General features: G+C 45.8%; 1 protein-coding gene across 2 annotated transcripts in view; it reads right to left on the bottom strand.

Annotated features, from left to right (window-relative positions):
- Nucleotides 1–27,279, bottom strand: part of sema4c (sema domain, immunoglobulin domain (Ig), transmembrane domain (TM) and short cytoplasmic domain, (semaphorin) 4C) — an 89,414-nt gene extending 62,135 nt beyond the window's left edge. For both annotated transcript variants that reach the window (XM_079363810.1, XM_079363809.1), the window contains exon 1: nt 26,515–27,279. The gene's annotated coding sequence lies outside the window, so the exon portion shown is untranslated. The remainder of the gene's footprint in view (nt 1–26,514) is intronic.
- Nucleotides 27,280–27,994: the final 715 nt, after the last annotated feature.

Consider the following 27,994-nt stretch of genomic DNA (forward strand, 5'->3'; position numbering starts at 1 on the left):
CCAACTTTCAACCCCCTGGAACACGTCACCACTTTAACAGAAGCCCACCTCCAAAGAGAGGGAGCTGAGCTCTTTGTCTTCCACGGCAAATTTAGTCCCCAAACTCTGACCTCTTTAAGTGCGTCCCATTAAAGCTGCTTGTGATTTACAGGCTGAAATCAAAAGGCGGAGGTTACTCTCTGGGACCATAATCCCCGCCGAGGGACAGCGGAGTCCATTCCTCGGCTGAGACGCCTCACGAGAGCCCGATCGATGCACGACGGAGCGTTCAGCGTCTGTCTTCATCGTGCTGCCCTGCCTGTGAAACATCCTGTCTGCTGTAATAGGTCTGATAAAGATGTAGCTTCAGAGATTAGCATTGACTAGTAATAACAATAAATAGTTTACAGATGACTTATAAAAGACGTGTGAGGGACGCTGCTGGGTTGCGAGCGGCAGAGCGTCTGGACCAAAAGCAACTGATGTTCTTCTTTTCAACACTTTTAAAAAGTCGGTGTAAAACAAGCATGAAGCAACATTTATTTTTTAAACGCTACGATCCAAAACAAGTGATTTATTTACACGCCAGCACACTGCAGTCACTGGCTGAAGTGAAGTCTCATGAGTAACTGGTGGTGTCACTTGAGTCAGTGCTGGTCCAAACATAAAGCAGGTCTGAATAGAAGACATCATGTGACCACATCTGATGCTAACACTTTGAGGCTACATTAGCTGCTAATACATACTAATACAAAAAATCCCAGTCTGAAGATTTGGTTGTGGAGGTGTTTAAGCTCGACGATGAAACGTGCAGTGCTTTATGATCACAGTAAATGAATAATGAATCATGAAGAGGTGCATTAAGATTCCCCTGATGGACGAGTTCAGTCTGCGGGCACTTTGGGAGGAAACCAGAGGGTCACCGGTTCAAGTCCCATCGATGATACGGTCTGGAAATTGATCTGGAAGCGTGAAAAGTTCCCTTCCTGATCACTGCAGCCCTGCACTTGAGAAAGGCACACACACACACACACACACACACACACACACAGGGTCCTGTTTGTGCACGTGTTGTTTTTCTTCCTGAGAGTGTTTAAAGTCGACTAAAGCTGAGGCGCTTTAACTCCCAGAAGGAAACAATCGTAGAACGCTTGCACCCGTTGTCAGGAAGGATAGTTTCGTACTGCCACACCCCTAACAAAGGAAAACTGTGGAGCTGCGGCTCACGACACAGATGCTATCGAAGCCTGTGGCTCTGCAGCCGGTCAGAACGCATGGACCGCGTCCCTGGCAGAGTGAACGTGCGAGTTTGAAGCCCGCTTGTCTCTGCAGCGTGACAAGAAAACCCCCTCTGAATGTGTTGCTGTGGGCAGATAAAGCGATTTTGAGTGGGATCCTTCCACTATCATCCACTCATTTCCTGTGTGAGGCGCAGAGCCTGCGTCGGGCGCTTTTGGCAACACATATTGGTTCGAGCTGAGGAGCTGTGATTATTATTCTTGCTGTGCCAGAACACACAGAAACCACGGAGGACTGAAAATACTGAGCGGCACCTGCACGTGTGAGAGCTAAAAAACAATAGCTCACATTTGTGAATCCATCCACAAGACAAGCACTTTATATCACAGGCAGCGAGTCCTCCAGCTTTTATCTGCTTTATAAAGTTGAAAGGAATCAAATCCTCCCAAAGAGAGCAGCAAGTTCATTCAGCTGAATGAGGATAAGTCTGTTTCTGAGTTGGTGTATTAAAGGACAGCTCTGAGAGTGCTGGCAAATCTTCATCTCTGCATGTATGCATCTGTTGACCTGAGCGGGACAATGTGACGGTAAAGCTCCTGCTGCGCTCCAGTCCCAATATTTATCTCTTAAAGAAATGAGCCAAACAAATCCCCCGTGTGTGTGTGTGTGTGTGTGTGTGTGTACGCACTCTGATCAAATCTGCAGCGCGGTATACTTGACCACTTTCAGCCCGTGAGTTCTGCTTTTCTCTCTACGCCGAGCCCTCGTGGGTTTAGAAGACACCGGAAAGTTCACCATTTCATAACGTAACAATCAAGAATTCAAAGTTAATGTATTATTTTAAAAAGAACTTCCCCCACACCGTGACCCCCCCCCCCCACACACACACACACACACCGTGATAGCCTTGAGTGCTAGCATGAAAATCCCCCAATAAAATCAAGAGGACTCAAAATGTTTTAGCACCGATATGCAAGTGTGAAAAAAACGTGTAATGGGTTGAACAAATACAGACATCTGCACACGTTTGTGTCACATGTCGACACGAGCTGAATACACATGAGCTCTTTGCAGTTTGAAACACACCGATGTGGCAGCGCAGCGCCGTGACCTTCTGAGTTTCAGAGCACAAGCGTCTTTATTTTCTTAAATGTTTGAAAGAGCAACGACAAAAGGCAGAATCCATTAACACCCTGGATGGATTTCACAGCATTAGTTCTCACTTTACATGTGATTAAACCCAGAATAAGCGCAGCGGCGACGTGTCTCCCTGAAGGAGACCCGTACAGAGGAGGTCAGGATGTCGAGTCCTGACTGGGTGATGGCGTCGGGCAGTGAAAAAGTAGACCAGGTGCAGCTTTGCTTTTCTTTTAGAGGCTCGTTCAAGGTCAGCACCAGAGCGATTTCTCCTCCTTCTCTGCTGAATAACCAGAGGCGGGGATATCCTGTTTCATTAGCTTTCCTCTCACTGCTGCTGCCGTCTGTCCGACAAAATGTAACTGACTGAGGGTCGGAGCTGCAGCTGAAATAGCAAATAGCAGAGGGTGGAGGATTATTGGCAGAAAGGAAGGTTAAAGCGTTATATACATGAGCGTGGATCAATGCATGATTCTATCCCTGTGAGTGTGACTGAGTGTGTGTGTGTGTGTGTGTGTGTGTGTGTGTGTGTGTTCTGACATGCTCCACACACGTATTCCCACTGAGCGTTCTGTGCTTTGAAAGCATCATTTGTGTCCGCCTCTGCATGCGTGTCAAGGTTTGCGTCAGCGTGCATCGTGCATTATCACATGAAGGCGCTCTACCAGCCTGCAGCACGACCCCGTCCCTGATGGCCTCTGTGCTTCTGGTGCAGCCCCCCCCCCCCCCCCCCCCCCTCTCCATGGTAACCTGCAGGACCCCTGGAGGCCCATTGTTTAGCTGGCTGCCCCGCTCAGGCTCGTGCTACAGCCTTGTGGGACGGATACAGAGGGGAGATCTGACATCACCTCAGTGTTCCTCAAACTCACCTGACTCAACACACCAAGGAGTGACCTCGCTTCACTCTCCACTGACTGACAGTCCTCATCATCGTTCGGCTTGCTATAAGACAGCTGGAGGCCTTAAGTGCTGCTGCTGCTGTTTGAGCCCTGCACTTTAAATGAAGTCCATGCTGCTGTTAGAAAAGCTGCACAAAGCATCCTGTTAGGATGTGTACTGCTTGATGAAATAAAAACAGACACAAAGAACCCTTTAAAATGATGTTGGGCACAGATTCCATTTGACAGGCAGTGTCGGGCTGGGGGCATCAGCTGCTGTTCAAAGAGCCAAATCGTTTTACGTGTTATGCATGATGCATGTTTTTGTTATTAATTTTATTAAAGGAACCAAAACCAAATCATCCACACAGCAGGAAAGGTTGAAATACGACTTTTCCTCATTTGACTGCTCGGGTCACACTTGAGATCGATTCTGGAGAGACTTCAGGGAGCTCCTGAACGCTGAATGATATTCCTCATCTATCTACTCTTGTGAGGACATCTGTGCTACCTAATACACAGCAGGTGGCTGACGTCTGCACACACACACACACACACACACACACACAGTGTGCTCACCCTGTTCAACCTGACACAATGAAGCACATAATCACATCGACGGACGCTGGGACACAAAGGAGTTAAATGAAGAAGGATAATCCGTACATCCCATCTACACACACACACACACACACACAAATCTGCATGCACGCAGAGATGCTTAACGAGTGCATGAAAACACAGCGTCAGACTGTTGCAACAGACTGACAGAAGAAAGAAGAAGGCATTAAAATGTATGTTTGAATACATTCAAGTGGAATTCCTCTCCTCTAAATAATACTCATTTGACTTGATCAAGGAGTCACAAAGGGAGAAGAAAGAAAAAGACTCTCTCTCTCTCTCTCTCACACACACACACACACACACACACACAGCCTCTGTGCTGCTCTGGATGAGGTCATCTTTATTAATAAACCCCCTGACTACAAACACACTCACATCAAGGCCCTCAGCCTCCCTCCACCCTCCCCGCCTCCCTTACCTCCTTGAGAAATGGCATTCGCCAGACAGACACAGTAGGGGGGTTGTCTGTAACCCCACACATACACACACACACACACACGCACACACACACACACACACACACGCACACACACACACACACAAACACAGTGCAAGATGGCCAAGAGACAGCATGTCAGTGATCTGTCAGAGGGTAACAGTGCAGAACAGGTGTGTGTGTGTGTGTGTGTGTGTGTGTGTGTGTGTGTGTGTGTGTGTTTTGGGTGGAAGCAGAAGAGAGGAAGGCCAGGAAGACAGGAAGTTAGTCCTGCATGCACACAAACGCACACACACACAGTAAGAAACATGCCCCGGCTCATTTGTTCACTCTGATAAAAGAGGAGAGGATCTCCAAAAGTTGGGCCTGAGGGGGGAGGACAGGTGTGTGTGTGTGTGTGTGTGTGTGTGTGTGTGTGTGTTGGAGGAAGAGTAAAGCGGCTTATATTTGCTCTAAATGAACAAACGGGTGTCTCAGTTAGCGTGTGCTCACTTGGTCTTGGTATCTGCTCGTGGTGCGATGTATGATTTGGGATTTCTGCAGGTCTGCAGCCATTTGGCACGCGTGAGCGCCCTTCAGCCAAAAAAATAAAAATCTTTCATTACAGCGAGTGGATTTTCATTTTTTGGCAGCAGGTGCACAGACTAAAATCAAAGCTGTGTGATAAATACACAAACGACTGTGTGGTTGTGTGCTGCTGCAGGTGCAAGTCGAAGGAGGAAAGGTTTCATCACTCCTCCAAACGATGCACAAAGGGTTTAAAAGACAATTTAAGATTTGAAGTGCGTTTGTATCCACGACCTGCTTCACATCAAAGTCCAGGTTATGCTAAGCTAGCCTGCTTCCTGCCTCCAGCTCTTTGTGCTGGATTCTGCGGAGACAAAGGCCCATGTGTGATGCCACACCGTGGTTTAACAGCTGGACCTGACCCAGCACCAGGAGGAGCCAACCAAAGAGCTTCCTACTCAACGACTTCCACCCTCATTTAAATCCCAGCAGACATTTCAAGCTCTTCCTGTTGATCCAAAATCTGTCCCCAGAGGTCCGGTCCTAGACTTCTCCAAAGGGCCTTTTCCTTTAGAGACGGCTCCTCTTGTCTCTGGTAGGACGTCCTCACGTGTCTCTAACTCAGTTCATCTACATGCACAGAGGTCAATTTCATTGGACGGCTGTCTTCTTCCCAACAAACTAAGGGACAGAGACAGAGTAGAGTTAAGGACATATGTCTGACTCCACTACAGTAAGGGCTGAAATATCCTTTTTCAACTAATTACAAGTAAACCGAGAACATCATGTACAAAAGCAGCTGTGGCTCAGAGTCGTCTCTCGACTGGAAGATTATTCCATCCCCAGCTCCCGAAGTGTTTAGGTGGATCCTAGTCATGAGTGGATGAGTTAATACTGATGGACTCTTTACTCTGCAGCAGCCTCTACCATCAGTGTGTGAGTGTGTGTTTGAACTCACTAACTAGTGAAGGAAGCTAACGGATCTTTGACGTTAACACATGGTACTTCCTTGTTTGTCTGTAAATGAAGTCTGGGCTTCTCTCCCTCTCTCTCTCTCTGTCATGATGAACAACACTCTTCTTGTTATTCCTCACTAACTTCTGTTGCTGCTTCCAAATTCAAGACGCGATACTTCCCATGATGCCACTCGTCCCCGAGGCTCCTCCAGGGACTGAATTACATAACATCTGGGTGTTTACTACAAAACAAACCAATGGACGCTTCATGGGCAGAACATTCGTTTAATCAGCCTTTCTCCTATGATTCTGAGGAGGACAAGGTGTGAATGACCACCAGGATGTGAGCTTGTGTCATGTGACGTGATGAACATCCTGTCACAGGATGAACTGAAAGTCACGCTGGATATTACAGGGAGCTCAGAAACAGAGCATGTGACATGTTTCGACTCTTGCTCAGTAAATGCAGAACAGCTGCTGAATCCCACCATTCGCTTTGGTTATAGGCTGCATTTAACGTTTTGGTTAAAATGCAATTTATTTCCCCAACTCAACAAGGCGCTTTTATTGTATTTGTGCGGCTTTTGGATGGCGTGTTGTGGCGAGGCAGCGAGGGTACAAAAAACACACAAATGTTCCCAGCTGGGACCTCGGAGGCCTCGTGACATCTCAAATCAGAAGTCTTTGAACACTCTTTGCTCATTTGCTGGTGTATCCTCCGAAAAGAAAAAGAGCAGTGTCCTCGTGCTCTCAGTGGAAACTATATTTAACCAGCGTGTACATCGTGTTGGACGCTCTCCGTGCTTATGGATGCAAATTCGGCGATTCCTCTAAAATAGCAGTATAAAGATGCCAGGCCCTTACATGCATCTCACACGGTGTGACTCACTGAACGGTAAACGACAGGCATCCCAGACACCATGACCAACAAGGATTATATCACCTCGTCATGAGATCACAGCAGGCCTGGAGCCAATAACACGATGTGCTTTAAAGCGTCAGGACGGCTGCAGATGAAACACTCCACTCCCAGCCTCCACTCACTTACAGTTTATCCATTTTCAATGTGAGCCTAACTGGAATCAATGGCGTGGTAATGGACAGTGAGAAGCTGTGTTCAGGTGTAACACTACCTGTTTAATGCAGTTGCTGGCCGCTCGATGCGGGCAGATCGCTCGCCTTGTAACGTTGTAAGGATAAACTCTCTTTAAAGCGTGGAGTGGGTCAGGGAGAGGGGGTTTGAGTCTGGTTTGAAAGATTGATGTCTGCAGACTGACGGCGTCCTCAGCAGACGGGGATGTAACTGAAGCCTTGAAATTCAATAGATAGATAATAAGAAAAAAACAAAAAGGTGTTATCAGGCTTAAAGGCCCTGAGTACTTTTTATACTTGAAAAGATAAATAACTACAACAATCATAAGCTGACTTTTATTTCTTTATAGAAATTAGAAAAACTGTGAAACAAATCATATCGTGACAATAAAGCTGTTACATCCCGACGACAAGATGAGATGAAAAAAGTAAAAACAGTGAAGCTGCTGTCATGTCGGAGCCCGCCTGTCTTTTAAACTAAGTATGCTTGATGATCATGTGATCACGTGATCATGTGATCATGTGTTGGCCGGATCAGTCCTGGAGCAGTGTGAGAGAATCCCTCCCATGACGAGCAGATTTTACGTCCTGTACTTTAAAAAAACACAACATCCTATTTTTCCAAACAACAGATGGAGAAGCCAATTAAATCCACTCGGTTTAACTCCAATCACAACATAAAGATCAGCTCTTAGAAACCTGCTATTTATTCATACAATCTGTCATCACACACGGCTTCGCCACTAGGACGCTTTTTTTCCGCTCTCCATCGTCCGTCACTAATTGCGAAGCGTTTTGAATAACATCAGCATAAACAAACCTGCCTTTGAATAAAGGCAGAGGGCCGTCAGCGCTTTGAATCAAAAGCTCAGCAGTCGACTTCAGATGGAAAAACGTCTTCAGGCGGGTGAATAGAAGCCACATCTGCACATAAGCAAAGAGCCAGTGGTGGGCCGACAGCGTGAAAACATGAATCTGAGAAGAGACGTGTCCAATTCAAGACACATCTCGTTTTTATGGCCGTTTGTAGAAATCAGGACACACACACAGTGAAACAGGAAAACATCCACTCATTTAGAAGAAGTCAAAGTTGTTAACAGAAGTTAACAGCTGTCAAAGTAAAACAGCTTTAAAAGAAAAAGAAAAAGAGACTTGCTTTTCACCTTGAGGGGGAAAAAAAAACCCCTCCTCGTCTGCGTCTTTAAGTCGAGGCTGCAGGAGAGGAGCGGGTCATTTTGTTGCGGCAATGGAAAATCCAAAGTAGCAGGGCGTGTGTGTGGCACACAGGGAGGGGGGACACGACAGCGGGACAAGGAAATCAAATAAAGAGTGACAATAAATGGAGTGCAGAGGAGGTCTGTGGTCACAGAGCAGAAGTCGGGGACCTGCTGACGACACCGATCACTCCGTCTCTTTCTTTTTTCATCACACACGTTGGCTGCGCTCCCTGTCCGTGTCACTCTATCTCACTTCTTCTCATCATGTGGAGACCTTTCTCCTGCTCCCCTTCACTCTTATTACAGCCTCCATTTTCTCCGTCCAGCGTTTTCTCTTTCTGACTCTGATGAGTGTCGTCTGTCTGCCTCCTTGTTTATCGTGCTCACACTGCGTTTAGCTGCCTGACACTTGGTCTCTTTTCAGCCACCCAAACTCCTCTGAGGCTCATCATATCCGCACACTGGCGATGCTATGTGTAGCTTAGCATAAACTCTGTAATCAGAGAAACAGCTTTTCTCCCTCAGTTTTAATCAATGGTTCAAAAACAGAATTCATGCGCTGAAAGGAAAACAAAACTTTTATGTTTTGCGAAGGATTATTTCCTGTTTCTATCCTAAATTATGACATTATTTATTTGTGTTTTTAACAGATCTTACTGAGACTTCTCTCTCTCTCTCTTCTGTGTTCTGATTGGTTGAGCCTTCAGCACATTTTACCATCTGTCAAACAGAATCAGCCTGACTCTATTGTTTCCTGTTTGAGTGTCTGAACTGCCCACAAGCGAATCAGTGTGACACGTCGTCTGAAAGGAGGGGGCTCCACGCGCCACTCACACTCACTTCTCACTCATCCGAGCGCGTTAGCTTGTTGGACATAACGGTGCATAAATAATATCCACATCCGTGAGTGAAAAGTTGTGCTTGGACTTTTCAACATAACCGCAGAATTTTTTTTTTTTGTTTTTTTTGGCTGACTGTGAGACGTTTAATGACGAGCCAAGAGTTTTCAACAGCTCACAAATACAAAGCGCCACACTTCAGTTTGGCCACCTTCAAAATAAAAGCACTAGATGTCATATACTGTCTGTCAGAGTAAAATGAAATTTGAAGAACGAAAAATCCGATATTTAACGGATGCAGTGAGGACGGCCAGTGTGTGATCATGCACGATGCAACGCGACATTTCTGCGGGGACACGGTGTTACGTGCCGATTCTTTCTGAGAGTCTTTAATCATGAAGCATTTCACTGGCTGCAAACAAATCTACCAGCAGGTACAAGTGAAGTCACCTGAGCCTGATTATAAACACACACGAGCAGCCATTTTCCTGGACCTACGAATGACAGGAAGTAGAACTAAAACATGTGCGACTATCAAACCTCAACAAACACGATGTCCTCCTCTTTTTGTTCCAAAGTAGAACCAAGAGGTTTATAATTCTGTAAAGTGCAGGACAGGCCTGGGCGTGTGTCAGCCGAGCTCAGCATGAAAACTACAAGCTGCTTATCGTGCCTTGTAAGAAGTAAAACGTGGATCAACCAAAGCTCATAAATGATTATCCTGTGTCTTCTTCCTAATGCAGCTAAACAGCCTCTGAAGCAGTTTCTTTGTGTGTGTGTGTGTGTGTGTGCAGAGAGTAGAGGAACAACAGTGAGAGGAAACGTAACGAACACAAGAGTCCATAATCATGAGAGTCTGATTCAGTTCTGTGCTGGATCCACCTGAAGGATCTGTGGTGTGTTGTTGTTTGTTCGGTTTGCAGAAAGGGCGCGGCGTCGTGGAGATCGGCTCCAGCTGCCAATCTCTACATGGAGCAAGCAACGTCCATTTATATATACACTGTATATATATATGTATGTGCATATATATATATACCGTCCTGTCTTCATGCTAAGCTAGGCTAACTATGCTAACCAGCTCTTTGCATAGACATGAGAGTGCTGTCTCTCATGTTGCTTGAACAAGTTTGTCCAACTTTTTCAGGTTTTTTTCTTCTCCTCCACGTCTACCTCTGCAGCCACTCATTCTAAATAAATGATGAGGAATTGACCGATCCCACATCCCTTCTGCTAGGAGCAATAAATCAATAGAGCCACTTCTAGTGCTGCTGCTGCACCGGAGAGAACACACACACACACACACACACACACACACACACACAGTGACAGAGATACACAACGATGTCTTCATAGCTGGTAACAAAAACTAAAACTGATCCTGCAGCACTTTGAAGCCTTTTGAGACAGTGCATTCAAAAAGAGTCCTTCATATAAATGACAAACTGTGTGTGTGTGTGTGTGTGTGTGTGTGTGTGTGTGTGTGTGTGTGTGTGTGTGAAATTGTGAGAAAGTGTGTGTGTGGGAGGTGTGACGCAGTATGTACGACAGAACAAGAATCTGTGAGAGCAGTGTGTATGAATGTGTTGAATGCTAAAGCTCATGTGTTTGTTGATTTAGCGATGCTCGCCCACACAGACTCACACACACAAACAAACACACACACACACACACACACACACAAACTATCTCTCTCTTTCCAAACGCCCTTTGTGTGTCAGTCTTGTCATCAGTGTGTCTGTGTTTGTGTACATCTCTTAATCTCAAAGTTTAAAAAACCAGCAGAGTTTCCAGTAAAGTCGAGAGGAAGCTCCATGTGTCCTACAACTGTGATCATGCACACACACACACACACACACACACATACACACACACACACACATACACACCCACACACTAACACACCCACCCACCCTGATACACCCACAGATACACACATATGCATGGAGGAGACACAAACACACACACAACCAAAAAGCTGATATATATAATTAATATGGCTGAGGGAGGTGCAGACACAGAGCACTCAGACAAAGGCACACCCTCACACACACACACACACACACACACACACACACACACACACACGAAGTCAAGGACAGAAACACAAACACACTCAAAGAGAGAGAGAAAGATAAAGAGAGAGAGCGAGCGAGTGAGGGCTGCATGCAGGTTAACACACATTGAGAAGGATACAGACACAAAGAGAGAGCCTCACCAGCTCTAAAAACAAAGGCATGCAGACACAAAGAAACACACACACGTGAACACAGAAAACCACACACACACTCTGCGACAGACGGCGTGGGCCTGACAGCATGCAGCAGATCCACCAGCGGCGTGCGGCGTGACGCAGCCGGCTGATGAGCAACACGATCTCCGTACACTCGGAGCGCTGAGGCAGCGTGCTGGGACAGCCGACGGAGCTCCAGAGAGGACGCTGTTGTGTTTTACATAATCCAGGAGACACGGAACAACACGGCGGCGCTGTGAAGCAAAGCGTGTGTCCGTGCAGCTGCGAGTCACAAACACAGGAACACATGGAGGCGAATGCAGCACACATGCTCTCTCACACACACACACACACACACACACACACACACACACACACATGACAGTGGGTGACGTATCAGATTCAGGATATGACACTTACCTGCACACACAGAAACCTCATTATTGTCCCTATGAGCAGCACCAGGGTCACTTCCTGTCTTCTGATGTTTGGCCGCGTAGACGCTGGTGTCGACTATTACTGGGTTAACGAGGTTTATTCTTTCATCTATGAAAGACAGTTTTTTGGCTCTAGCTGCTGCTGCTGCCGCCATGTTTGTTTTGCTGATACGTCCCTTGGCTGAAGCTGCACCTACACAGGTAGTCAGAAACCAGGATAGAGCGTATCTATCCCGAGTTCTGCAGGCAGAAACATCCGGTTTCTTAAAACCAGGATCAGGGTTTATCCCGGTCTCTAAAGGCAGGAGAGGATAAATATAACAAAGAACATCTCTGACATGCTTCTCTCCAGTAATGACACTTTGAACGCATGGATCAAATACACGTCAATGACTTACATCAAACATTTCCCTCCTTGTTAATATCTTTCATGATCGTAGGATGCAGACACACTTCTGACGCCATCTGACCGAGTGAAACGCATCAAAAATGATCTTACTGTACGAGTAAGTGACACCAAACACGTAGCAGTTACAAACACTTCCAGAGAGGTGTAGCAGCTGGTTTTGATCTTGGTGGGAAAAAAGCGGAGTCACCCAGGTGAAGTGGTTTGGTGAAGAGATGAAGAAGGATGTAATTATGCTGGGAGAAGGCTTTTTCATGTAAGCTCTGATTACCATTTATCACAGCGGCTCAGCGCTGCTTGTCAAGTCTGTATCTGTTCAAGCACGAGGATCCTACAGAGCTCACTGTGAGACAGAAACAAGACGGGGGGATTGTCATGGTAAGTTTATGTTTTTATAAAAGTCAACAAAAGACCAGTATGAGTTTGTAGTGGACTCTCAGAGAGCTGTGCAGAGAGTGAGATGATGACGCTCTCTTCCTCTGTGATCAATCAGCCAATCAGAGAGCTGCTCTCTTCCTCTGTGATCAATCAGCCAATCAGAGAGCTGCTCTCTTCCTCTGTGATGATGAAGGAAACCTGCTGTGTTGAAGCTTCTCTGACAACAATGCAGCAGCCAGTATGTCCTCCTTCTAACTTTAGATTCTGCTCCTGAATGCTCTGGATCTGATTGGACCAGAGCTCAAACTAGGATCAATGTTGGAGATGCTTTTGAAACAAGGAGAGAGGTTAGAACGCAGAAAGCTTTACAGACCCATGCAGAGCTGGCTAAACACTGAAGCTACAGTGTCCACCACATGCAGAGCTGGCTAAACACTGAAGCTACAGTGTCCACCACATGCAGAGCTGGCTAAACACTGAAGCTACAGTGTCTCTACATGCAGAGCTGGCTAAACACTGAAGCTACAGTGTCCACCACATGCAGAGCTGGCTAAACACTGAAGCTACAGTGTCTCTACATGCAGAGCTGGCTAAACACTGAAGCTACAGTGTCCACCACATGCAGAGCTGGCTAAACACTGAAGCTACAGTGTCTCTACATGCAGAGCTGGCTAAACACTGAAGCTACAGTGTCTCTACATGCAGAGCTGGCTAAACACTGACCACGAAACACACGATTAAGCCCTCATGTGATCCAACCGAGCGCTGACGGAGGAGGAAAGACACACTCACAGCCCCACACACACACACACACACACAGTGAACCACACACACACAGTGAACCACACACACACAGTGAGCCACACACAGAGACACACTGAGCAGCTAACTTAATTTCAAAATCAATTAATTAAAAAGCACGGTCCTCTCCCACAGGGAGTGAAAGACAAATTTGAGGAATTTAATCCTGGTACACAAATCAGAGCTGTTCAGCCGCTGAGATATGAGAGGACAGGCTGGATGGAGGATGGACGGTCGATGAATTTTAACAAGGAGGGCGAGGAGTCCACATGAATCCTCTCTATCTATCTATCTATCTATCTATCTATCTATCTATCTATCTATCTATCTATCTATCTATCTATCTATCTATCTATCTATCTATCTATCTATCTATCTATCTATCTATCTATCTATCTATCTATCTATCTAGCTAAATCAGCAGAGATAATGAATGATCAAGATGGAAAGAGCTGAAGTGCATGAAAGTGTGTGTGTGTGTGTGTGTGTGTGTGTGTGTGTTGTTGGGTTCATCAGCACCCCTCTCTCACTCCCTCACTGTCTCTTTCTATTAGTTTTCAGGCCTTTTTTAAAGAGACGTGGTATTGATTTTTTTTAAGCGTAGAGGCAGAAGGGGGCTCAGAAGTTATTGTGTGTGTAAGCTTTTCTGTGTGTGTGTGTGTGTGTGTGTGTGTGTGTGTGTGTGTGTGTGTGTTTGCTCTCCATGGCTGGTCTAACCTCAAGCGAAAAAATCATAATAAAGACTTTGCCTCTCTCTCCTCCGTGGTGTTCCTTAAAAAGACTTTGCCTAATAGGTATGAGACAGAAAAAAAACAACACTGTGAGATAAACTGTTCCCTATGCCACGGGCCTGAGTGTGTGTGTGTGTGTGTGTGTGTGTGTGTGTGTGTGTGTGTGTGTGTGTGTGTGAGCGGGAGTGAGAGAGAGAGAGTACTGAACAGCGTGTGCAACAGGGTAGAAGTGTGAATGTGTTAGTCCAGGTTCAGGTGTGTGTGAGACAATGCACACGGCCTTGTGTGTGTGTGTGTGTGTACTGTATGTGTGTGTGTGTGTGTGTGTGTGTGTGTGTGTGTGTGTGTGTTGCTTCTAATAAGAGAGCTATGATGACTTATAGAATATGAACATGCACTTTTAAACGTTCGGTTAGAGTACGGCCCTCCTTTCAGAGCTCAAATGCAGTTCCTCAAGTGTCCACTAGAGGCTTTCTGCAGAAGCACAGGAAGTCACATACACACCCATTCAAACAGTGAATGTTTTTGCTGACTCTCCAGTTTTGATTGGATGAAGGATAAGAGTTATTTACAATACATAGCTGACCTGATTGACAGGCTGTCAGTGGGCTGAAAACCATCAGGCTGACTGACTGAGAGGCTTTCCAGCGTGCAGACCACCATCCATCAGACTCCAGAGCAAATACACATGAGAACATATTCCCAAACCAAGCGGAGAAGTAAATCAAAATGCAGTGCATTGTGTGTTGAATTTGTTCGTCTGCAAACGATGTCAAATAGCTTTCAGCACATCAACATTGCAGGTTACCTTTCTGCCTGTGCAAGGTGTGATCATTGCTCCTGTTGACATGCAGCTTTAACCTGACACAGCCAACATATAATTTGATCTCCATCTTCAGAATACTTCCAAACTGCACCATGTTACTATATGCTATTCCTCCGCTGTTCTGTTGTTTGCTTTCAGGTGCAGCATTAGGCCTGACAGCAGCAGCCGTGACCCGAGCTTCAGCCCCAGCTTGTGTTCAGTACACAAATGAAACATGTTACTATACTTCAGCCCTGAATCGCACATTAGAGAGCCAGCTCATGCATTTGTTTTCTGAAACAATGTAAAAAGATTTTGTCCAAATGGTTCAATTTCTCATAGAGCAACATTAGCATAATAGCTTTCCTCATAAATACAGTGGAGTAGCTAGCATCAAATAAATGTAGTCAAAAAAAGAAAAGGAACCTCATAACTATACTGAAGCACAATCCTTAAGAACTAACTCTAATCCGTAGAGAGAGAGAGAGTGTGTGTGTGTGTGTGTGTGTGTGTGTGTGTGTGTGAGGCTGCATGTGGAGAGCTCTATTACAAATCTGCGCATCGGCAGGAAGTAGGATGGGGAAAAGAGAAAACCGAGGAGCAAAAGACGAGACGGATTGAAAGGGGGAGTGAGAGGAGAAGGTGAAAGGCAGGTTGGAAAATGATGGTGTTTTTCTTGACTGCTGGTCGCCTCTTATCTTGGTTTCTCAGAGCTGCGGTCTGGGCATGCAGGCTTCCAATCTCTGCCTCTCTTTAGTGTTGGGACCAAACCTGGCTACCTGTATTTTATACTTTTACCCTCTTTCCATCCCTTTGTCCACCTCTTTTCTCTCTTTTCTCTTGTACTGTGCGCCTCATCCAACTGAGCATATTTCTCTCTTTTTTCTCTTTTCATCCCTTTCTTCAGAGAGACATCGTACCGAGAGCGCTGGACTGGAAAAGAGCAGCAGGGGAGGGGGAGAGTGCAGCCAGCCGGGGGCTAAAGGTGAGTCTGTAGCAGGATTGGGATGGGTGAGGGGGCAAACTAACACACACACACACACACACACTCCCTCTCTCTCTCTTGCAGCCTCTCACCAGAACACAAGTCAACACCAACACCTCACCGACAGGATTATTATGTCTGCAGCTGCTGATACAGCTGGGCTTAGAGCTGAGAGCCTGGTGCTAGACTCGAGGTGAGGCCAATAAGGTGCTGGCCAGCGTTAGCACTAATAAACAGGCCCTGTGCTAAGCTAGCAGAGTGTAGGTGCAGACCAGCAGAGAGTGAATCAATAAACTGGATTTATACTTGATGCAAGGGGTCATCACAGGTCCTGCAGCAAATAGCGTCGATATTTATAGCTCAGGGTTGGATTTCACCCGACGACATCACCAAACTGAGTCAAAGAAAATGTATCACATGTGACCAGACTGCTTTTTATTGTAAACAATATAAGCTACTCAGGCTTTAGCATGTTCTTAAAGATCCCATATTATACTCTTCAAAAGTCCATTTTCAACCGCAGTAGCTTTTCTCGAGGACGAGGGATTTTTTGAGGAACGTGGTGCATTTCAACCGCAGGAACCCGAGTCTAAAGTTAGTTCTGGGGTAATGGATCTATACCCCTAAAAAAGAGCCTGCTCGGGGTCTCTGTCTCTGGTCAGGCACTCGCAGCGTTGTAGGTCACCTTCCACGTTTAAGACTGCAGCTACAATCACACTGTTTATATTTTCGTCATGCTACCACTCGTCTCCTTTCTAGCAATGATCCAGAAAAAACCTCCTGTTAGCTAACGTGCTAATAATGTGCGGAAGAAACAATGGTCCATTGCCTTATATGGCATTCATCTTATTATTACTGCCACCTATTGGGCTGGCGGTGTAGTGCAGCTACTTTCACTGCTTCTCCATACGCCATTGGGCTGATTCTCTTAGTGTTCTTATCTTCACTGAACCTCAGGCTGCGGTGGAAATGTGAGGAGAAGAGAGATTGTGTGAGAGGTTTCAGCAGCTTGAAGCTGAAACTGTTGGTTTCATATCAGGGAACCAACAGTGGTTTGCAGAACAGCGCCCTCTGTAGACTTCTCCTGGGACTACTCAAACGTTACATAACACATCAGCACTGTCTACTCCTTGTTACCCCTCTGTTGCTACTTCCAGAATGACTTCGCCCAACCATTCTGCCATCGTGTGTAACACATTGCCGACGAGGCGTAAAAAACCCCATCTTGAAATCTGTTAGCACCAACTGGACACCATTTACATCACACTGCATCTCTTTCAAAAGCTGTTAGCTTTGTTGTTTCTCTGGTCACTTTGAGAGGTGGCTCACAAAGTTTTCAGCCAGTCATGTGGAAGTTTCACTGCTCTGTGTGGAATAACACGTCTAATTAGCAGTAGTTTAGGACCATCTCAGTGGACATTGTAAAATCCTGCCAACAAAGTTGAATTTAAAACATGTAGTTTAAATTGCTGATTTTGTTTTGGTCAAAACAGGCTACTATAATATTATTTTAAATAAATAAAATAAAACATATTCAGTAAAATCCTCTTCTCCATGTCTCTCTAACTCTAACATGTGTCTCTATCTGTCTCCAAACCCCCCAATGATGAGAAAAGTCCATCCTCTCCGTCTTCTGCCTGCTCCACTTTTCAGAAAATCCGTTTGGAGATGTTCCCTTCATGACATCACAAAGGGCAGTAGCCCCTCCCCTTCATGACATCACAAAGGGCAGTAGCCCCTCCCCCAGGTGGGTGACACTCCCACAGCTAGGTGTTTGTTCTGCCCTCTGAGTCTGCCTTCTCACCGTAAACAATAGGACATGGAGCCAGAAAGCAGCGAGTACACCCGAGCCCTTCCAGAGAGGGGGCGTGGTCAGACACAGCTCATTTACATATTTAAAGCTACAGACACAGAAACAGCCTGTTGTGAGCAGGGCTGAAATAGAGGGGTTTATAGACATGATCAAACAGAGGATCAGAGTGGATTTAAATCTGAAGCTTATTTCAACTCGTTGAAGAGGAGGAGACAATGTGACCTTTAAAATGAATCGAAAAACCAAACTGCTTCAGTATAGAAGACAGTGGGAGTACTGTAGTTTCTCTCCTATGCAATCAGCATATCTTTTACATATCTGTAATGGTTTAGCATCGATTTAACTTGCATTAGAAATGCTATTAGTAGCAAACATCCTGCTATATGTCAGTATCTTCAGGATCAAATAACGGTCATGAGCAGTCAAGCCGGCATGAGGTTTCACTATCAACAAACACAAACAGCAGGTTCAGTATGTCTTTGCATGATACGGTGCAGTCTGTATTCACTTTGCATTCAAGGCAGAAGGAGGGTTGTGTTTGGCAAATCTTTCATACGAGGCGACAGTAACAGCGACAGGTTAGCGAGCTGCCGTGAACACTGCATCAGTTCCTGCTCCGCTGTGAGTGAAGAGAGGGAGCAGTGAGTCATGGGCTCGCATCACGCTGGAGTCATCTCACCACGATCTATGAGGCCAAATCTGATTAGTCAGTCACTTCATCTCCCTTTCAGTCATATTCTGCACATCCTGCTTGCTTTTCACACAGACATCTCAAATGAAAGAAGAGAAAAAACACCTCAGCTGTGAAGATATTTGAACAGTATTTCACACATTGACCGCCGTCCTCTTCACGACTACCAAAAGGCCCCCTCGGCACCAGAAAGAAGTACTTTCTGAGAGGAAAAGCCACACCAGGTCTGACATTGATTTCTCAACAATAAAGAGCAACATCGACTTCTCAGTAACACTCGACAGGCTGTAGTGCTGTGAGGACGTGCTGATTTAACTTTTAATTTCCAATTAGAGGTGCAACATCGGCTAAACTTGTGTTTTCCTTTGAGAGGGGATAACTTTGATTTTTCTACAACAGGAAATAAGAAAGGATGGCTCAATCTCCCAACGGCCACCAACGCTAAGCTACTCCCACACACCAGCTCAGTTCAGCTCAAATAGAGTAGCCATGTAGGGGCCCTCCCGCAGCCGATAAGCCTGCATGGGCCCCTCTGCAGCGTCGACCCCGGAGAGAGGCCATTAGCCCGGCTGCAGCTCCTTCCTGGATAAGCTGCAGCTTACCAGCCTGCGAGCAAAGGGGCAACTTTTTTATTGTCCTTTCAAAACTTTATGTGTGAGTGTGGGGAGATAACTTGGGAGGGGCTTTGTGTGCTGGATGATGGGATACAGTGTGTGTGTGTGTGTGTGTGTGTGTGTGTGTGTGTGTGTGTGCTCATGCTGTGCGCTCCCGGCACTTCCTGCCTACTAACGGCCAGTCCCACGGTAGGGAGGGCGAGCTCTAACAGACCAGAACAATGCCAAAAAAAGGCTGTCATAAAAACAAACGAACATGCTCTGGTTAGCACGGAAAAGAGAGGGGGTCGGGGGGGGGGGGGGGGGGGGGGGGGGCTGTTTTCAGCTGCACATTCACTACTGCATCATTCTCCTCACACACACACTTAGACATAATCTCAGATATCCATTCGACATGCCTGCATTTGTGATTGTTGCTCTGTGCTGGAATCCTAAACACATGTGCATACACTTTCCAGGAAACAAAGGAAGCAAGAGCTGAATATGCATATATTCTACCATACAGTAAACAATGGAATCCTCTGCATTCACACTGGGCTCCAAATAGCTTTGACGTGTCACCAAAACCAGAATAACAAAAAAAAGAGAACAATTCTGACGGTCCTCTGTACACAATACGCAGCGGGGACAACTCAGCCAGAAAACATCTGCTGAGTCGGAACAAACACGACAACAAGCAGCCGGCAAACAGGCGCGTCAGGGGCCTCACAAAAACATACTAAATGCCTTGCACGATGCCCCCAAAACACAGTTGGCTGGCTGACAAGGGTTTTGGCCGAGCAGATAAATATTTCTACCCAATTCAGCTTCATAATTTCAACCCCAGCCAAGAGAGGGCCGACCCAGGAAGCCGAATGAAACAGGAAAGACGAGTCCAGCTGTTACCTGAGGAGGAAATTACTGGACAAGTATGAAATACGATGAAGATTTCTCTCCCCAACCTTTAACTCTGACTGGAATAACAGATTGCACGGCACAAGAAACGGGAAAGATGGATGCTGCTGTATTCAGGCAGATGTTATTACATTAAGCTTTAACGAGTTAGCAAGGAAATTATAAGCTATGGCTGCCTCCATGTCTCCTGTTTCTCTCTAAAGAAACTGCTCAGCAGCTGTAATCATTCGCCTCATATTCAGCGACGAGTGTCACAGATCCTTTCATCACTTTCAAGGCAAAAAAAAAAGCAGAGAGAGCGATTTCCCAAAATGTCAAGCCTCCCCGTGAATCCGTTCAGATATCAGTGGAGCTGCCGTGAGGTTGTCAAGCAGCGAGCCAGGAGGACATCGACAGCCCCGCTTGTCCTTTTCATGCTCACTGTTTCTTTACTTCATAAGTCGCCTTCAAATCAACTTCACAAGGAGCTCTAAACATATTAAAGACACCAAGTATAAAGGATACTAGCTAGCTGTTTCTCCTCGCTAAGCTAATCCTTCCCCCGTTGTACTTTGATGTGTTTGACTCCTTAATCACTAAAAAGAGGAGCCATCTGTACGTTTACATTCAACACTAATATTTTATTGTTTTATCTTCACTTGCTCTGTCACAAGCAAAAAAACATCCAACCTTTCTAACAGCCGTCATTTGGCCTTTGCTCAGTCATATTGATTCGGCAGCGGCGTAGCATCTGTGCATAGCATAGGCACGGAGCAGCCGGAGCCACACATACACACACAGTCACACATGCACACACGAGGCGGCGCTTTACCGCTGACTGTGACTACGTTACTACCTCCTGAAGAGGGATCACTTCGTCCCACCTTTACGTCTCTGTCACATTCAAATTGAAGGCAAAAAATCACAGGAGTGTAAATATCGCAGCTCAAATGGCGTTCTGAGTCGGGCTACTGTTTCCGAAACCTAATTATGGATGGATAATGGGGGGGGGGGGGGGGTCAGGTCGTGACAGGCAGAGTGAGTCTGGCCGACAGCAGATGGCCGATAGTGGTCCGCTGGTAACAAACAAGCAGGTCAGGCCTCCCCTCCTCTTCCATCCTAACACACATAAATAATGCAGAGGAGCGGCTCCTCCAGGCGTCGTCCACAGTAACTCTCCGAGCCGTCACATGAAGCCACATACAGAGTTTGTTGTTTTGATGGAAAAAGAAGAAGCACAAATCTGCACATCATGGCAGGGGAGCTATGGATTACTCTCCATCTGTTGGTTCATTTGTTTCAGACAGCAGTGATTAGATTAGGGCGACGTCTCCCTGCACTGCATCCTGACGTTTTTAGAATTAAATTGATCAGGCTGACAGGAGGGGGAAATTATAGGTCAGAATGAAAAGCTCTGCAAACAAAACTTCCACAAGGCAAGAAGGGGAAAAAGATTTGGTGCATTCAGATAGACTTGCTCGACACATTTGCCTCCAGGAGAGTGAGCGTGCACCATATTGGATTTTCCAACAGTCTGATTTTCCTGGAAACACTTCTCCTCCCTCGGGGCTTATTCATTTATTGATTACCCCAAAGGGAGGGCTGCGTCATTCTTGGAGAGTGACAAATATTTATCGCTACCTTGTGTTTCTTTTTCTGAGAGTATACCGGTTTTTTTTGGCAATGATGTTAATTTTGACAGCAGTGCCAATAAAACTTTATTCAATGTAACTCTTTTGATGTGAGAGAACGAGCGTGATCCCGAGGCGTTCAGGGTGCTGTTATGTTATGAGACCCACCAAAAGGGCTATACGATCCTCCTCTTTGAAAGCTCGCTCTTCATTCACAGCGGGATGAATATGCACTTGTCTGTTCAATTAAAGTTGAGCTAAATAAGTGGTAAGTGCTTACACTTTGGCAATGCAAAAATGACCTCATTATGCGACTAGAATTGAGCCGAAACAAGCGAGAGGAAAGAAGAGGAGAAAAAAAACATGTGTGCATAAGTGGGAGAGAGATACAGAGAACGAGAGAGCGAGCGAGAGAGAGAGAGAGAGGGAGCTCAAAGGAAAAAGGCTACGTTGCAGAAGAGCAGAAGCTCCTCGTCTCGGAACAACTGCAATCACAGCGGCTGCCAAAAGCCTCGGGATCCTTCTTCGCGGCTGCCTGATGGAAACTTCTCAACAGGCCTTAAAGCCACTGAGAGGGGGCTGCAGGCTGTGCAGAGCCAGGCACTTATGGATGTGTGAGTTCTTGTAGCGTGTGCACAGTTTGGGCTCATTTTTCGCGCTCGCTCTTGCCGTTGCATTTTACCGGAGACGTTTTTATAAACGGCATCAAATGTGAGACACAAGACTCGCTTCAGTAGACAAATAATCCAGAACAACTGGAGGAGTATCTGGGAACACAAAATAAAGAAACACTTGAATTCTGGGCAGGTTCTCTGCATGCAGCCAGGCGTTGAGATATGAAAATCAACAAATCAAGCTTTTTTAGAAATGAAGGATTTTTGTGTGCACAAAGAAAACAGCCATGAAAACTGAAATCAGCTGCACAAAGACACCGCTGACATGACTGATGAAGATTCATTTCTGATCACTGGCTCAAGGAGCTGGTGTCCTTAAGTGTTTTTAAATCTAAAATGAAAGACTTGGAAGCGGACTCTATACGTTGTCATTGTTTTAGCCCGGCTGTCTGAACACCTGAAAACTTTTAGATTCTTAGATGGCTCTATTTTAATCCATGATGCTTTTGTGAACTGTACTTGTGTCTCAGTCTGCAGCTCTGTGGCTTTTCTGCCTGTCTCGGCCAGGTCTCCCTTGGAAAAGAGGTTTTTAATCTCAATGGGACCAACCTGGTTAAATAAAGGTTAAATAAAAAATAAAAAAATAATCAAACGGTGTGCTCACATTGGGTGTGTGCGTCGTGTTCGACTCTTCTCGGGTCGTTTGTGTTTGTTGGATCTCCAGTCCATTTCCTTGAGTGTCGAGTGATTTAAAGCATAAAGAAGGATTGCTTCTTCGAGTGACACTTTCTCCACAGAGAGGTCGATGACTCAACATTTAAAAAAGAAAGAAAGTTAGTTATTCCTAGAAACTGAACAAGTCACTTTTGTCTGCTGCACCGGCAGTCGGTGTAACTCGTGACAAGCGATTCATGCCTGACGCTTCGGTTTACAGGAAGTTAGAAAAAGTTGATTTAATGTGTTAGTTTGAGTAAAACTGGACTAAAGTCGAAATAACTCATCCAGATAAAGTCTTTAGCTTGGGCAGCTGGCTCAGTGGCAAAGTCGTCATCTCTGAACCGTTAAGGTCAGGGGTTTGATCCCCAGCTCCAGCAGCCACATGTCCAATCTCAAGTCCATTTACTGCACAACATCGCCTGAACTGGACCCAAAGTGACCTTGGTGTTTCTCTGCATGCTCCACACTTCCTGCGCCCGCAAGTCAACCATCAAACACATCAGCAGTCATGTATTCTTCTGCCTTCAGATATACCATAAAGACATGCATCGCAAATATCAAAAGTTACGGGTAGAGTACGACACATGTTTTCATCCTTACACTCAAGTTGACAGGTCGTCATTTGACTCACCAAGAGAAGCTGTGAGCATGTGAGCATGATCAACGACATGCTAATCTGTACACATGATGAGTCAGGCAGCTGTGCATACATCACACCTCGACACACACACATAACCAAAAGAGCTCCTTAAACGTGTCTGTCTGTGTCTCAGTTAAAGATTAAAAAACAAGCGTTATCTCTCTTTGACCCTGCACCATGCCGAAGCCTGTTTACACTGATGGTCTCGTAAACAAGCCCCTTGCCTTCCCTCCTTTTAAAACATCAGCTCGTCCGGCCCAGCCCCGCCTCCAGCTGTTCCCCCTCCAGCACAAACACACGTACACAAGCCATCTGCTTCTTCTCCCCAGACCCTGCATCTGGCCTGCCATGAACCATATCCCTCTCTGTGTTCGACACAAACGCACATCCAAACACACACACACACCCTGTGAAGCATCCCAAAAGATGGAGGGCAGGAGTCCAGCAGGACACACTGACCAGGATGAAGTGGGAAAAAAACTAAAGAAAATCTGCTTCTGGGGGAAAGTTTTGAAATAAAAGAGAAGGAATTAAAAAAAAAAAAAATCAAAGGGAAAAGGAAACGAAATGAAATCAATCAGCTGTTGCTCAGCAGAGGAAGTGAACAAAAAGGATTTTCAACCATCGTAAATAAATGATTGTCCGCGTATCTCACGTCTATGAGCTCTCTCAACAGCATCAGCACACACTGTATGATCTCTGCGTGTGTGTGTGTGTGTGTGTGTGTGTGTGTGTGTGTGTGTGTGCGCGCACGCTCCTGTGTGCAAAGCTTCAGTTCCATTATCAGGAATCATCCCGGTATCACGCTGGGTTAACCGTGCATTCAGCTGCTCGCCATGTGGGCCGCAGTATTGACGTGATGCACATGACACAGGGATGACAATTAAACACACACACACACACACACACACACACACACACACACAGGAGACATCTGGTGCAGTGATGGTGAAGCTGCGATGATGTAATGTTGGCCCTTTGGTGTTAAAACACACAGGTTATATCAGATACATGCACACATGCAGACAGACGCACGTGATTGGACGATTTACTAACAAAACAATGTATCGAAAAATAATACAAATATTTTGTATTACAGTATCAGCCATCGTTACGAGGGATTTCCAATCGCATAGATATTCAATAATCAGGCTTCTCATTTTGAGAGTTTTAAATTCCCTTTTTTTTCTTCGATTTAAAGTTTGTGAAAAACATAGAAACCACCAGGCTTTATTTCCGAACAGTGTGGAGAGGAGAAATTAATTGAGTGTTGAGGAAAATAACCGTTTCAGTCCTGCAATAAAGTGGCAGCTGCACAACATAACATCCAGAGGGGACGCGTGAACACAAACATGCCGGACGTAAAAGAAAATGATTTGGAAAAATGCCACATTCAGTTTGTGCTCAAACACTCAAGCGAGCAAAGCATTTCAATAAGGCAAAACTGTTCGCAGGCACGCTCACGTGAAAACCTGAATCTGTTAGTAGAAGCATGCATGTATGATGCATGTGCCCCTTTGTTTGCATGACTGCACTCTGTGTGTGTGTGTGTGTGTGTGTGTGTGTGTGTGTGTGTGTGTGTGTGTGTGTGAGGGAAGACGGGAAGGAGGCTGGTCGTCAGGATGTGGAGTCCATTGTCCGTCTGACAATGAAGAGATCAAGTCGACAGGAGTCCTGTGGCCCTCTCAATGGAGGCATTAACATCTGGGGCCAGAGGGCTGCAGCGCGTGTGTGTGTGTGTGTGTGTGTGTGTGTGTGTGTGTGTGTGTGTGTGTCTTTGTTGCAACTGCTCTGGGTATAACTGGATTTTCAGGGCTTTTTCTCAGACTGGGAATAATTGGGATGTCAGGAGGAATACTTGAAGAGTCAAACAGGTTTTCAAACATGTCCAGCTGCTGGGTTTATTTTTAGGAGCTGTGTGTTTTTTCTTTAAGCTCTCTCTGTTTGATGTAACAAATGAAAAGAGTTAATTATCCTCTGCTTCTTCCCTCTGTAATGTAAATGTCAACGCTAAAGTTAGAAGCTACCACAATATCACTTTGTTTAATCTTTACAAATGACACTACCTGATCGCCAGTTTATGAAGAATAAATCCTACTTAGAACTTCTGTAAGAAGAAGGTTTCTCCTGCACAGATTAACTCTCCTCCATCCCACATAACACGACCTCACCAACTTCTCCCACAACACTTACTGTCTTTATTCTGTTAGCCCCCCCCCCCCCATTACTCACACACCCTCCCTCTCTATGAAGTCTGTCAGTTAACTGGCAGTGGCACCATCCAGCTTGTAAACTAGGCAGACCCCCCCCCCCCCCCCTCCCAAACCCCACCACCTTTTTTTTCTTTTACACAAATCCTCCCTCATATACTGTCCAGTGAGGCCGCTTGGCACTCCATCAGTAATTGCAATAATCACTCAACTGAAGCTAATACTTACTTCATTAAGGAGGGACATACAATCAAGGGGAGGGGGAAAGCCCTCCAAAGTAATATCTCAAGGCAGTGGATTACAGTCACCATGAGGGCTTCATTTCTGTCAGATGAGCAAGCGGGAAAGAATAGAAGGGACTCGTAGCTCTGCTGCTAAAGGAAGTGGATGATGGCTGTCATACATTTCAATGTTCACTGAACTTTTAAAACCTCTGCTCCTCGGGAGAGCTTTGTGCTTCTGTTCCAGACGCGTATGTGGCCTCTGCGCAGTGAAAAAGGCAGCTCCGCCAGGCAGGAACAGGAGTCACGCATGAAGTTAGGAATAATGCAAGAATCTTATGTTGTAGTTTCAAAACCCTCACAAGCAAAGAGCGGGTCTAGAAGTTCCCCTGTAAGCACGGCAGACACCCTGGACTTAGAAATACACACTGGTTTCAAATAAGGAGAAATTAAAGGGACTAAATTGTTGACTGTGATTCCGGAGCTCATTCAGTGCAGATACACAGACTCCACTATGAGCCGTGAGTTGATTCCCTTCCAGCTGCTCTTGCCCGCACTGCGCTGTGTTTACACTGCGAGAAATGAAGATAAAGTTCCGTTTAAACACCCGAAAGCAAAAGCCTACAACCCCTAAATGATCTGTTCAGACAACGCATTGTAACCGAAGGCGTCCGATCAGAACGAAGAGGGGGGCTTCTCTGGCAACAGTTGGAGATCCGGGGTCTCCGTTGCTTCCTCTCCGGCTACTTTTCATGCAGCTGCCTCACATCTGCAAACATCATTAGGACAAATAACGGTGTTGAAGTGACCTACCTGGGTATCCCGGGGATGTTGGTAATGATCGCGTCCTGCGCTTTCCTCTCCGCGTCTGACGACAGATGATCCGGTCCACCCGCTCTCAGCTCTCTCTCCTCTCTCTCCGTTATCTGGGGGTTTGTTTTCCAATCGGAGTTATAAATTATTCCACATCCTCATCAGTTTTTTCACGAATCCTCGCGCGCTGTTTCTTTCCTCTTTTCTTATATCCTCTGGCAGATTTTTCCTAATGTGTAGACCGTCACGTCAAAATCGAGCAATATGATCCTGTCATTCGGTTTCTAACAGAGAAACTGGCTCTCCGCGCAACTCCCTCCCAAGGCTTTGTAACACGAAACCAGAGGAGGAGGAGGAGGAGGAGAGAGAGGGAGAAAAAAAAGGAAAAGAAAGAGAAGAGAGCGTGGATATAATCCGCTGAATCTATCCGCCTCTCTGCGCACAACTTTCAGCAGTCCGTACCGAGCAGACTCAGCGGAGTGGTCGTGGCGCTGCGTCTCTGTATCCCAATCTCCACTGGAACTGATGTGTGTGAGTGTGTGTGTGTGTGAGTGTTTGTGCTGCAGCAGCGTGTGTGCGCCCCCAGTCTACTCCCGCAGTACACATCACAGCAGGGACCTGGGAGGATTTCGAAAAAGGCACACAAACAGGTCTCCGCCCATTAGCTGCTCCAAACACGGGCCCCTGACGCAGACGAGGGGCCCCCAGCAGCCATTACACCGCTTGATTAAGACCGTTTCATTGTGAGGGCCTGTTTCTGGCAAAGTGCCTCTCAACCTGGGGCCTGACCCCAGACCCCTCAGAGGTCTGTTTTAACGGGCTCACCCAGACTAATTCAAGCAGAGCAGGGTGGCCTGCCTCTTAAAGGGACCATTGTTAGACTGCAAGGTCTGCTTCTTCACCACTTCCGGCTCCGCAGACGTGCCGCGAGCATCCACACACATCTGTTTCATTCTTGATGATATTCAATGTGAGACCATTATGAATAAACTAGAGCAGAACTTGAGTATTTATTCTGATGTAGTCTTTAACAATACCTTACTTTTACTCTCTGATATGTTTTATTTTCTTTGTTATGTTAAAAAGAGATTTTATTAAAGATAGGTGTAATTTGGGCTGGTAAGGTTTTTCAAAGTAAGGGTCTCTCAGGAGGACTGATATGATTCTGCATTTAACATGTTATTACATTTAATTTTATGTTATCGATCACTGCATATTAAAATATTATTAATCTAACTGTTGATTATTGTTGGTCACAGAATTTATAAAATAAGGTTTTTTTTATTGTTGCTAAAGTATGGAAACATTTAGAAGCATTTATTTTTTATATCTGCAATTATAACATAAACTGAATGTATAAAAATGTGTTAGAGGGGGGTCCCCAGCAGAGGTTGGTGTTACAGGGGTCTGTCAGTGTGCTAAAGTTTGGCTCCTCTCCGGGCCTTTAAGATCTGTGTGGAGTTGGTCATGGGTTTGTTCA

The sequence above is a fragment of the Symphodus melops genome (assembly GCF_947650265.1).
Source record: "Symphodus melops genome assembly, chromosome: 1".
Taxonomy (NCBI): domain Eukaryota; kingdom Metazoa; phylum Chordata; class Actinopteri; order Labriformes; family Labridae; genus Symphodus; species Symphodus melops.